The sequence below is a fragment of the Schistocerca americana genome, chromosome 2 (assembly GCF_021461395.2).
Source record: "Schistocerca americana isolate TAMUIC-IGC-003095 chromosome 2, iqSchAmer2.1, whole genome shotgun sequence".
NCBI lineage: Eukaryota > Metazoa > Arthropoda > Insecta > Orthoptera > Acrididae > Schistocerca > Schistocerca americana.
In genome coordinates this window covers 1,004,185,610-1,004,200,012 of record NC_060120.1, presented here as the reverse complement: position 1 = coordinate 1,004,200,012, position 14,403 = coordinate 1,004,185,610, and the positions used below count along the sequence as shown (strand labels likewise).

Here is a 14,403-nt window from a genome sequence, read left to right as displayed (position 1 = left end):
CACTTTAATAGTGTACAGATTTGCACAGATACTACATCTTGGTTTTCTTCAAGTACTGGTGATATAATTTTAGACATGTCTTTGGAAATGGACACAGTGACATGCTTCCTACTCCCATAAACCAATTTGTACTGCAAAATAGGTATAATACCATGCAACCATTCAATATATTTTGTTATCTTCCATGTTAAACTTCACCTTCATGTTCAAAACTAATGGCATTTGTGTCTTGCACACCCTTTATATACACAACTGGGATGTCTTTATGTAAATAACAACAAACATATGGCAATGAATTTTTTGTCTATTCAATTCTCACAGATAGAGTATGATTCTTGAGATACAGTCTGTTTCTTGGGGTACAATTTAGTTCTTGAAGTGCAATTTGGTTGTAATATTCAATGCAGAGACGCTTTTTTTTTTTACCCAGTAACAAATATAAAAACTAATACAGATATTTTTTTCCTACACTGCAACCAATAGTAGCAGTTACGCAGTTACATTGTTGCTATACACCAACAATTCTGGTGGACTAGGAATTATGTATATATATGTCTACACTTAAAAACTAATCATACTTGGAGAGCCAGTGGCAGGTGTAACTTAAAAAGCTATTCTATTTACATGACAATCAAGGTGAGTATATGTATTTCTTACATACAATTTTTTTTGTCTACAAACATGGTGCATAGATATTTTTGTCAACAAGCATGTTGTGCAGATATTTTTTTTATGAGGTAAATATTTACAAATCTGCACAGTACACATTCCTCACACACATGGTGTGCAAAAATAAATATACATTTACTCCACATCCACCCATACACACACACACACACACACACACATGAGGCGAATGGAGCTGCCCAGGGCCAGCAACACCCACCTGGCAGTTGTCGCCTGACCTCCAAGAGCACGCAGACATGTGTGCCTGGTGGTGCCCGGACAACAGACACACACGCAGGCAACACAAATCAGCAGCTAACATACCACACTTCATTCCATTCGTCATTGCCTACAGTTATTACATCATTGGAAGTGAGGACGAGGGGTGCAGACATGCGCTCTAGCCAAGTGGTGTATCTCTGTCTCCTGCAAACTGATTAAATAGAGAATATGCAAACTGAATTGAACAATACATTATTGACATTGATTTGAATTTCATGTCATAAGATCCTTCTGCTCCAACACAAACTCCTCCAGTAGCCTTAGCCCCACAGAAATATCATACCTTTCCAAAGGCCTCACCTTTTGCCCCACTCCCAAATTCAACCATGCAGGACATGTTATAGATCTTTTCTCCTTCTCCTGGTCTCTGCAGAGGAAACACTTTTTTGCCACCAAGCCTACCAATCAGACTCCACCAAAGACCAATATTGAACAACTCAGTTCACTACTCCTGCCAGCTGTGATCCACCCACACTGCCCGCATGTCACCCCATCACTTTCCATTATTTCTTAACCTTGAACCTTGCCTCACCATCATTCCCCAAATAATGCAACCTGCAAACTACCCTTACATCCGCAGATAGAACCACAGCCCACCACTGACAAACTGACCTCAGCCTTATAATCCTACCTGTGGACAAAGACTCCAGCACTGTTATTTTGAACTGCAAGATTTACCTGGCAGAAGGACTCTGCCAGCTATCAGATACTTCCACTTACAAACCTTGCCACAGTGAACCCATTCCAGAAATCCAGCAGGATCTCCAGTCACTACTCAAATCCTTAGGCCCATCCCAGAACCTCTCCCTGGAGTCCATCTCTTTGCTCACCCATACCACTACCCGCACTCCTACCTTCTACATGCTTCCTAAAGTCCATAAAGCTAACCATCCAGGATGCCCCATTGTGGCCAGTTACTGTGCTCCCACTGAGAAAATCTTTGCTCTCATATACCAAAACCTTCCACCTATTACCCAGAATCTACCCTCCTACATAAAAGATACCAAACATTTCCTCCACAGTTCCAGTTCCTTTATGAAATGGTGCCCTGCTCATCACTATTGATGCCACCTCCCTTTACACTAATATTCCTAATGCCTATGGCCTTACTGCTGTTGAGCACTACCTTTCCCAATGCCGAACAGATTCCAAACCAGCAACCTCCTTCCAAGCCACAATGACCAACTACATCTTAACCCACAATTACTTCTCCATTGAAGGCATTACCTACAAACAGATGCAAGGTACAGCTATGGGTATCCACATGGCACCATCCTATGCCAACCTATTGATGCGCAATGTAGCGGAATCCTTCCTAAAAACCCAGAATCCTAAACACCTCATCTAGTTCAGATTCACTGATGACATCTTTGCAATCTTGATCGATGGTGAGGACACCCTAACCACATTCCTCCAGAACCTCAACAACTTCTCCCCCATTTGTTTCACCTGATCCTACTCAACCCCACAAGCTACCTTCCTAGATGTTGACCTCCACCCCAAAGATGGCTACATCAGTACTTCCGTCCACATCAAACCTACTAACCACCAGCAATACCTGCACTTCAACAGCTGCCACCCATTCCATACCAAGAAGTCCTTTGCGTAGAGCCTAACCACCCACAGTCATCGCATCTGCAGTGACAAGCGGTCCCTCTTGAAATATACCAAAGGTCTCACTGAAGGCTTTACAGATCATAATTATCTTCCCAAACTTGTACAAAAACAAATCTCCCGTGCCTTATCTTTCCAGTTTCCCCTCACCTTCCAAAGTTCCTCCATCTGGCCACAAACAAACAACATTCCCCTCATAGCTCAGTACCACCCAGGACTGGAGAAAATGTGTTATATTGTCCACCAGGGTTTTGACTACTTCTCATCGTGCCCTGAAATGAGAAATGTCCTGCCCAGTATCCTTCCCATCCCACCCACAGAGGTATTCTGCTGTCCACTGAACCTACGCAATATGCTTGTACATCCTTACAGAATCCCTGTTCCTAATCCCTTACCTCAGGGCTCATACGCCTGTAATAGACCTATAAGCAAGATCTGTAGCATACATCCTCCCACCACCACCTACTCCAGTCTGGTCGCGAATATCACCTATAGCACCAAAAGCAGGGCTACCTGTGAAACCCGTCATGTGATGTACAAGCTTAGCTGCAAACACTGTGCTGCATTCAATGTGGGCATGGCAACCAACAAGCTGTCTGTTGCATGAATGTCCACTGACAAACTGTGGTCAAGAAGCAAGTGCTGAACATGCTGCCAAACATGACACCCTTCATTTCAATAACTGCTTCACACCCTGTGCCATATGGATCCTTCCCACCAACACTGACTTTTCTGAATTGTGCATTTGGGAACACTCCCTGCAATATATCCCACATTCCTGTAACCCTTCTGGCCTTAATCTTTGTTAGTCACTGACTCACCCATCCAGCTTTTTCCCTTTTCCCATTCCAGCACTATACAGCCGTGATTCCACCATCACACTCAGCCTCTTTACTTCTTTTCTTTTCCGTTACTTCCCCCCCCCCCCCCTCCCCACATCTCGCCTGTCCTCTGTCTTACCTTCAGCACTTTAATGTCCGCCACCTCTACTCTACTATGCCTCCCCCTCCCCAACCAGTCACAACTCCCATTTTGCACGGGTGCTGCTGCTGGCAGTGTGGTTTCAGTTGCCTGAGACTTCAGTTCTGTCTGTGTGTGTGTGTGTGTGTGTGTGTGTGTGTGTGTGTGTGTGAGTGTGTGTGTGTGTTGTGTGTATCTGCGTCTGTTGTTGATGAAGGCCTTAATGGCCGGAAGCTTATTTATTTGTGACTGTCTTTCTGTTGTGCCTATCTGCGACAAGAAATGCCCACACCTAAAAATCTCAAATATCGATCCAACACAAATTCGTCTTAACTTTATTACATTCTTTTGGTTCCTGGGAGTACAACGATCTAGCCAGTTTGCCTAAAAACCACACTAATTATGGAATGTCAGTAACTTTTAAGTTTCATAAAATTGTTCCCATGCAGGGTGATTTTTCCCATTGTGTACAAACTCCAGGGATTGATCGATGAAAGGACATGGAACAAAAAAGGTCTAATGAACTTATGTTCAGAAATGCATGGTTTCCATGCTAGAGACCATTTATTCGACCATACTTTGTTACAGAGACTGCGATCTAATACATGCTGTACCATGCAGGCACAGTATGTTTTCAAAATGGCTTCCATGTGCCTCAGTGCATGCGTGCACATGCCATTAGCATGTTCTGCCTCACACATTCACATCAGCCAGGCTGCATCCATACAGTGTTTAAGGCAACATGAGTATGCTATTCCAGTGTCTCGGCATCTGGAGTGGGCTCTGCCAACACGATACTTTTGAGATGGGCCCATAGCCAGAAACTGCATGAATTAAGACCTGGTGAACAAGTAGGCCATGCAACTGGACCCCCTCATCTGATCCATCAACTAGGGAAGACACAATTGAGATGTGTCCAGACGCTAACAGCTAAGTGGGCTGGAGCACCATCATCTAGCAGCCACATAACCCTTCAAATCATCAGTGGCACTTCTTCCAGTAGGGGAGCCAAAGTCATCCACAAGAAACACTGATAGTTCCAGCCTGTTAGACGATGTGGAAGGAAGACTGGTCCCAAAATATGGTCACAAGTTATTCCGGCCCACACATTCCAGCTGTACTGAGGTTGATGATTAGCTGTAACCATTCCATGGGGGGGGGGGGGGGGGGTTCTGTATGCTATCCCACAAATGACTGTTACGATAGTTGAAAATACCACTCAGTGTAAAGGTGGCTTCATCTGTGAATAGAGTGAATGACACAAATCCTGGAATTGTCGTTGCATAGTGAAGAAACCAACAACAAAACTACTTCGAATGTGGAAAGTCTGTTACTAGCAAGCCCCACGCGCGCTGTAAGTGATATGGGTAGCAACAATTGTCATGGAGAATGTTCAACACTATCATCTGGCGTACCCTGTACTGGCGGCCCACCTGCCTGGTGCTGACACTGTGGTCGCTTTCCACAGTGTTAATCACATTTTCCTCTAAGTCTGGTGGCCGAACATTTCAGGTATGTCCTTCATGATTTCCTACTTCCTGAAACAACACTGTCTCAGATTAATGGCGAAATACTGTTTCAAAGAGCTGTGGTTGTTGCCAGAGGGAATAGGTATCCTGACACAACCCTGCTGCCCACTGACCTTTGCTGTTTGCCTTTCCATAAGTAAACACCATGTCAGCAAGCTCTCGATTCGAATACGGAACCATTGTGTACAACTGTGTTTCACATTCACTAAACGGTGAGTCAGCAAGAGAAGTGAATCGAACACAACATTATCATGTACTATGGCAGGAGAGGGCGCTAGGGCATGACGTATGAGGAATAGTACCACCCCTAAGAGGAAATCATGCATACTGTAACTGTGGTTGCATGGCAAAGCGCGTATTAGACCGCAGTCTCTGTAACAAAGTATGATTGAATAAATGGTCTCTAGCATGGAAACCAAGCATTTCTGGACGTAAGTTCATTAGACCCTTTTTTCCGTGTCCTCTCGTCGATCAGTCTCTAAAAGTTCGTACACCGTGGAAAAATCATCCTGTATAGATAAAAACCTATGAAATCGGTTGCATATAACTCGGTTCACAAAATAGAAAATACGAAACAGTGTTACTTATTATGTTGCCATGGGTACGTCAATGTGCCAAAACGTCCGAGAGGCAATCGAAAATGTGCAACGCCGTTTGTTACGGCCTCCGACGAAGCACTACGAAATTTATGAAAGGAAACCCAATATTCCTATACAACCAACGGCCCAATAATTAACGCCAAAATTCCTCCCTTCAGCGCCACTAGCGCTACTGGTAGAGACAAGTGACGACGTTGATCTCTATGAGTTCCGGAAATCCTGTATGATTGACGAGAAATTCTAGATGCTGTGTGGATTACTAATGAAGCTGGCTTATCTACTTCGGTGTAGTAATTAACAAAATTTGTGGTCTATGTCAAATGAAAATCAAAATGCTTTTTACAATTGCGCAATAACGGTTGCATTATGGGAAAGTGTCTGTAAAAGACACGTTTTTAGTTTTCGTGGTATTGGCTCATTCTTATAAGACATAGAAATGAACAATACTCGTACTCCAGTGTTTTAACGTAGTTGTTATATCCAATGGACCATTTACAACATAATTATTTCGGCATTGTTCATGCAACCGAGTCTCTATTGACGTTCTGCGATTCCCATCTTACACTGAACATTTACGTGAAAAATTTTACTTTTTGGTGTTGTCGTGGGATGCGATGCCCACATACAAAAGCATAGAATTTGTCTGAAATCTGGAACAGCAATGGAACCCCTGCGGCGACTTACGGCTAATATACAAACGCAGATGGAGGAATGCAATATGGTTCAATATCTGCTAGGATCTCAATCAACGGGAACGTATATACAAATTAAATTTTATCTACGTCATATATCTTGTACTCCACAAACCATTTAGTTGGGCCTGTTTCATATTAATCCCTTTCTATTACTCACATTTCAGTGCTACCTACCAACATCTGTAATCTCAAATGATATAAAACGTTATGTATTTCGGTAGCACAGTCAACCTGGAATGGAAATTAGAAAATGCAATTTAACAGACGAATTACTTATCTTGTGATTCCGTAGCTTTTCACGTCAGCAAAAAATTAATGTACAGTATTTGGTACATAAACTGTATCAAATTAAAATTTCATTTGACATGGCTTAACATATGTGATTGTGACACAGTCACAGTCAAATTTTACATCAAGCGCAGGCAGTAAGAGTGGAAAATTTATGGAAATTTGTGGTAAGTCCCTATGGGACCAAACTGCTGATGTCATCGGTCCCTAGGCTTACACACTACTTATTCTAACTTAACGCTAAGGACAATACACACACCCATGCCCGCGGGAGGACTCGAACCTCCGACGGGGAATGCCATGCGAGCCGTGGCAAGCCGCCCCTGATCATGCGGCTAGCCCACGCGGCAGTTAAGTGTGTTTATCACCATAGTGCTCAACGGCTAACATAGAATCCTACTGCAGTCGTTGAAACATTGTGCTGAAAACTGAAAGCGTAAACACATAAAAACAGAATAATTCATCATTATATTATTTTCCAAAAACAAAATTTCAGTTGTAACAGTGTCTCCTGTTATTGGGAAGTGAAGTATCCCAACAATGTTGTTCACAGGAAATGTACAGAACTGAATGAAGTATACTGCAACAGAAACTCATTTTGAGATCGTGTTGTGTTTTATGACGAATCACGAAATATTTTTTCTAGGAGGCTAAAGTGTAATTTGTAGATAATGTTGTCTGTACAAATGTGTGAAAGTAGGTTTACAGTGTGAACTGATTATAACTGATTTTGCATGACAGTATGAGCATGTTGTGGAGACACAAGCTCTATGGGCTTCTGTCCCCAAGAATATCGCTGCAAAAACAGTATCTCTGGACCTTGGGCAGTGTGTTCTGAGACGCCGGATGTTTAAGTTGTATGTGTCTATGTAATGAGTATAAATAAATATTGTTATGTATTAATAACGTTGACCGTTACTACACATCATGAACATCGTGTTCATTACCCAGATCCTACATTGTGACCCTGAGTTTTCTGACAGTTGCGCCGTGACATTTTCGTGTGACATGTTGCTCCTCCTCCACTCGATGTGAGAACCCAACACGTTGCCGACGTGGATCCTACACACACCGACAGTCAACCAGCTGCAGTCAACAATAGCAAGTGTTGTGAGTGTTTATCTAACGGCTTTTCACCGCTACAAATCGGAAATTGTAATACTTCTGTGTTTAATATCTGCACAATAATGCAACCATTGTCACATCAGCACTCACATAAGAACTACGATATTGAACTTCCGTTGACCACAGTGCCTTTAACGAACACCGAAAACAGTGCGCCGGCCGGTGTGGCCGTGCGGTTAAAGGCGCTTCAGTCTGGAACCGCGTGACCGCTGCGGTCGCAGGTTCGAATCCTGCCTTGGGCATGGATGTGTGTGATGTCCTTAGGTTAGTTGGGTTTAATTAGTTCTAAGTTCTAGGCGACTGATGACCTTAGAAGTTAAGTCGCATAGTGCTCAGAGCCATTTGAACCATTTTTGTGAAAACAGTGCTACGAGTGCATATGTGGACACTAACCTCGTCAGACTACATAACGAAGGGACAACAGCGATCAGGGGTAATGAATAATGGCGCTACCCTGCCACCCCCGTCATTTTCGAGTGCAATATTGCAATTGATATACATTCAGCTAGTACTAATGATACTCGCAAGTCTCCATATCAGTCAAGGGACTCTACCATTATTGAGATGTCAGGTATTAACAGGCTAATTATGGACACCAACCACAGTGATGTGACAAACGCCGAACAATCAATGACAACAAGCAAACATGCAGGTCAGTGTATTTGGTGATCTCAGGGATAGACAGTAACACTTAACAGTGACTTTGAACCGAATGGCACATTTCCACAATCTGCTTTCGTTCTCACACGTCACGTGGGTGAAGTCATGGGAGCCACACCAAGTACCACTGTTCACCTTGGGCATGATGTCGTGGTCCTGCCAGCCATGCCTCTCCCCACACCTCAGCTTGCATAGGATACGCTAATGCCTGCCGCATTCCGTTGCGGATGCACGACACGTCCATTTTATCATGACCACTAATCAACAGCTACCATGATACCACAACAGACACATCAACAGCACTACAACCACAATATGGATATCAGAATTCCAACATGGCTGCTGACAACAAAGGCGTCAAGTTCGAGCTAGACATCACCACCATACCCACAGTGAACCCCACACCACGTGGACTGATGATCTACCACGAATTTATCCATGCGACGATGATTACACGGCACGCTGCCCATCCTATTGACCTCCTGCGCCACAGTGGCCTCCAACCAACTGTGACTTCACCCTACCTACCACAACACGCGTTATGACTGAGGGGTGCAACACCATTAACACGGACTTACTTGCAACACCAACCATGCCACGTGCTACGTTTCATTATGCTGATGCCACTACAGCAACTGCAATGGCTGTGAAGTGACTAATGGAACAGTGTGCACAGTGGACACACTGACGAACACCGCCAGAAAACAGTGATATTCAACAGAACTACATTTCTCCACAGTCTGCCATCACCTCTATACATCACACTGGTGACAGCACAGAGATATCAGCCGAGCCACGACACTCGCCACTCCACAGGCGTGACGCCACTGCTCAGCCAGACCACAGCTCCAATAGGAATATCACACCACGCGGTGCCGACAGGTACAACAAACAGTGGCCATACCTTATCAGGCCACCAAAGTTGGTCCAGGCATCGCCATGCAACTACTGCACGACGGCAACTCAGTGGAACCAACACAAAACGACCACTACGGGAACCACCCACAATCTATCGCACTCCACCTGCCGCCCATTCACACAGACTCACCAAAAGCGTGGTTTGCTTTATGCTAATGTATGATGAGGACAGTAGGGATCGACAACGACCAGAGAAAGCTTTTAATACATCTCAACCATCTTGGAGAACAAGTGGATCTCATCAGTGATCTACTATTCAATACTCTGACTGTGCACAAGTATGAGATGGTGAAGTTACTAATGTTTCAATGATTATCATGCATGCTGGACAGACAACTGACCCTCGTTATAAACGAGACGACACTGGGCGACGGCACGCCATCGTCATTATGGCGCAAACTGCACCTGAAAATTGATAACGTACTACCAGACCGGGCACTATGGTCATTATGGTTACTCAAGCTCCCAGAGCAAATACAGACAGCATTTCTAGTATATGTGGACATACCATTGGAAACATGCCTACAACTGGCCAACAGGATGCTGGCACCCTCACGCCACCAGACTCTGACCAGTGTCAGGACACCTTTCTATGACTGCCATGCCAGTGACAGATATCGTGCACAACAGACAAGGATGGCAGCAGCGGCAGACACAGTGCAAAACAATGCACGCAGACCCTGGGCAACCTCCCCCTACGCCCGCAACTGGACCCCAGCCGCCTTGCAGGCCATGACCACTGCATGTAGTCACGGACTGTGCGGCTGGTCCCGGCGGAGGTTCGAGTCCTCCCTTGGGCATGGGTGTGTGTGTTTGTCCTTAGGATAATTTAGGTTAAGTAGTGTGTAAGCTTAGGAACTGATGACCTCAGCAGTTAAGTCCCATAATATTCAGGTTGAACAGTGACAGTGTTTACACTCTCGCGAGCAGGATGAAAAGTGACAGTGTTTCTGCTCTCATGAGCGGGTTACCCACCGACAAGGCTACCACCCCTGCGGACAGACAATACAACAGGATTCCGCGCCCTGGACCACCCCTACCAAAAAATCATATAGCATAGTTACAGATGGTACCGTCCACAAAATTAATACGACTCCAGGACCACAGATACGCCACCGCCCCCACCACCTATACCCCCACAAACCAGTGGCGGCCAAGGCAGCCATTGAAGAATTCTCCAGGAAAGATAATACATGGCGCCTCTGAAGTGGCTACCCGTGCGTCAATGCCAGAACGATTGTAGGTAGCTACCCAGTCCCGAATATCCAAGACTTCGCACACGAGTTGGCAGGGGCAACCATCTTTAGCATACTGGACTGTAAAAGAGTGTACTCCTAAATACCTTTGGCTCCAGAGAACGTTCACAATACGGCCATTATCACTCCATTCGATTTATATGTATTCTTATTCATGCCATTTGGGTTTAAAAATCCCCGCACAGACGTGGCAAAGATTGAAACTTACTGGCAGATTAAAACTGTGTGCCCGACCGAGACTCGAACTCGGGACCTTTGCTTTCGCGGGCAAGTGCTCTACCAACTGAGCTACCGAAGCATGACTCACGCCCGGTACTCACAGCTTTACTTCTGCCAGTACCTCCTCTCCTACCTTCCAAACTTTACAGAAGCTCTCCTGCAAACCTTGCAGAACTAGCACTCCTGAAAGAAAGGATATTGCGGAGACATGGCTTAGCCACAGCCTGGGGGATGTTTCCAGAATGAGATTTTCACTCTGCAGCGGAGTGTGCGCTGATATGAAACTTCCTGGCAGATTAAAACTGTGTGCCCGACCGAGACTCGAACTCAGGAGTTTTGCCTTTCGCGGGCAAGTGCTCTACCAACTGAGCTACCGAAGCCCGACTCACGCCCGGTACTCACAGTCTTACTTCTGCCAGTACCTCGTCTCCTACCTTCCAAACTTTACAGAAGCTCTCCTGCGAACCTTGCAGAACTAGCACTCCTGAAAGAAAGGATATTGCGGAGACACGGCTTAGCCACAGCCTGGGGGATGTTTCCAGAATGAGATTTTCACTCTGCAGCGGAGTGTGCGCTGATATGAAACTTCCTGGCAGATTAAAACTGTGTGCCCGACCGAGACTCGAACTCAGGACCTTTGCCTTTCGCGGGCAAGTGCTCTACCAACTGAGCTACCGAAGCACGACTCACGCCCGGTACTCACAGCTTTACTTCTGCCAGTACCTCGTCTCCTACCTTCCAAACTTTACAGAAGCTCTCCTGCGAACCTTGCAGAACTAGCATTCCTGAAAGAAAGGATATTGCGGAGACATGGCTTAGCCACAGCCTGGGGGATGTTTCCAGAATGAGATTTTCACTCTGCAGCGGAGTGTGCGCTGATATGAAACTTCCTGGCAGATTAAAACTGTGTGCCCGACCGAGACTCGAACTCAGGAGTTTTGCCTTTCGCGGGCAAGTGCTCTACCAACTGAGCTACCGAAGCACGACTCACGCCCGGTACTCACAGCTTTACTTCTGCCAGTACCTCGTCTCCTACCTTCCAAACTTTACAGAAGCTCTCCTGCGAACCTTGCAGAACTAGCACTCCTGAAAGAAAGGATATTGCGGAGACATGGCTTAGCCACAGCCTGGGGCATGTTTCCAGAATATTTTCACTCTGCAGCGGAGTGTGCGCTGATATGAAACTTCCTGGCAGATTAAAACTGTGTGCCCGACCGAGACTCGAACTCGGGACCTTTGCCTTCCGCGGGCAAGTGCTCTACCAACTGAGCTACCGAAGCACGACTCACGCCCGGTACTCACAGCTTTACTTCTGCCAGTACCTCGTCTCCTACCTTCCAAACTTTACAGAAGCTCTCCAGCAAACCTTGCAGAACTAGCACTCCTGAAAGAAAGGATATTGCGGAGACATGGCTTAGCCACAGCCTGGGGGATGTTTCCCGAATGAGATTTTCACTCTGCAGCGGAGTGTGCGCTGATATGAAACTTCCTGGCAGATTAAAACTGTGTGCCCGACCGAGACTCGAACTCAGGAGTTTTGCCTTTCGCGGGCAAGTGCTCTACCAACTGAGCTACCGAAGCCCGACTCACGCCCGGTACTCACAGTCTTACTTCTGCCAGTACCTCGTCTCCTACCTTCCAAACTTTACAGAAGCTCTCCTGCGAACCTTGCAGAACTAGCACTCCTGAAAGAAAGGATATTGCGGAGACACGGCTTAGCCACAGCCTGGGGGAAGTTTCCAGAATGAGATTTTCACTCTGCAGCGGAGTGTGCGCTGATATGAAACTTCCTGGCAGATTAAAACTGTGTGCCCGACCGAGACTCGAACTCAGGAGTTTTGCCTTTCGCGGGCAAGTGCTCTACCAACTGAGCTACCGAAGCACGACTCACGCCCGGTACTCACAGCTTTACTTCTGCCAGTACCTCGTCTCCTACCTTCCAAACTTTACAGAAGCTCTCCTGCGAACCTTGCAGAACTAGCACTCCTGAAAGAAAGGATATTGCGGAGACATGGCTTAGCCACAGCCTGGGGCATGTTTCCAGAATATTTTCACTCTGCAGCGGAGTGTGCGCTGATATGAAACTTCCTGGCAGATTAAAACTGTGTGCCCGACCGAGACTCGAACTCGGGACCTTTGCCTTTTGCGGGCAAGTGCTCTACCAACTGAGCTACCGAAGCACGACTCACGCCCGGTACTCACAGCTTTACTTCTGCCAGTACCTCGTCTCCTACCTTCCAAACTTTACAGAAGCTCTCCTGCGAACCTTGCAGAACTAGCACTCCTGAAAGAAAGGATATTGCGGAGACATGGCTTAGCCACAGGCTGGGTTCGCAGGAGAGCTTCTGTAAAGTTTGGAAGGTAGGAGACGAGGTACTGGCAGAAGTAAAGCTGTGAGTACCGGGCGTGAGTCGTGCTTCGGTAGCTCAGTTGGTAGAGCACTTGCCCGCAAAAGGCAAAGGTCCCGAGTTCGGGTCTCGGTCGGGCACACAGTTTTAATCTGCCAGGAAGTTTCATATCAGCGCACACTCCGCTGCAGAGTGAAAATCTCATTCTGGAAACATCCCCCAGGCTGTGGCTAAGCCATGTCTCCGCGATATCCTTTCTTTCATTAGTGCTAGTTCTGCAAGGTTCGCAGGAGAGCTTCTGTAAAGTTTGGAAGGTAGGAGACGAGGTACTGGCAGAAGTAAAGCTGTGAGTATCGGGCGTGAGTCGTGCTTCGGTAGCTCAGTTGGTAGAGCACTTGCCCGCGAAAGGCAAAGGTCCCGAGTTCGAGTCTCGGTCGGGCACACAGTTTTAATCTGCCAGGAAGTTTCATATCAGCGCACACTCCGCTGCAGAGTGAAAATCTCATTCTGGAAACATCCCCCAGGCTGTGGCTAAGCCGTATCTCCGCAATATCCTTTCTTTCAGGAGTGCTAGTTCTGCAAGGTTCGCAGGAGAGCTTCTGTAAAGTTTGGAAGGTAGGAGACGAGGTACTGGCAGAAGTAAAGCTGTGAGTACCGGGCGTGAGTCGTGCTTCGGTAGCTCAGTTGGTAGAGCACTTGCCCGCGAAAGGCAAAGGTCCCGAGTTCGAGTCTCGGTCGGGCACACAGTTTTAATCTGCCAGGAAGTTTCATATCAGCGCACACTCCGCTGCAGAGTGAAAATCTCATTCTGGTGGCAAAGATTCATTGATGGGTTGTTTTTCAATGTGCCACACTGTTATTGCTATTTAGACTATTCAATTATATTCTCAAAATCCACAGAGGAACAGAAACGACACTTGCATGGAGAATACGACAAGCTGTCACTACATGGGGTGGAAATTAATGCTGACAAATGGCAACTGCGCGCAGCCCTGCGTCACGTTCGTCGGCCACCTAGTCGATACAACAGGCATACAGCCCACACAGGACAAAATTGAGCAGATCACTAACTAACTGGTCCCATCCCACAAATTAACAAGAACTACGTAAATTTCTTGGCGTTGTCAATTTCTATCGATGACACCTATCTGATGCAGCTTAAACTCTACTTCCCATCACAGGAGCTCAACAGGGAAAAATACATCGGGCAAGAGGAAGCTAACATGGACAGCCGAGATGAAAAC

General features: G+C 46.2%; 2 non-coding genes across 2 annotated transcripts; both read right to left on the bottom strand.

The window, feature by feature from the left end:
* Positions 1-12,017: 12,017 nt before the first annotated feature.
* Trnap-cgg lies at positions 12,018-12,092 on the bottom strand. Its single transcript has one exon. It is a non-coding gene; the product is annotated as a tRNA-Pro (tRNA).
* Positions 12,093-12,917: 825 nt separating this feature from the next.
* On the bottom strand, positions 12,918-12,992 carry Trnal-caa. Its single transcript has one exon. It is a non-coding gene; the product is annotated as a tRNA-Leu (tRNA).
* Positions 12,993-14,403: the final 1,411 nt, after the last annotated feature.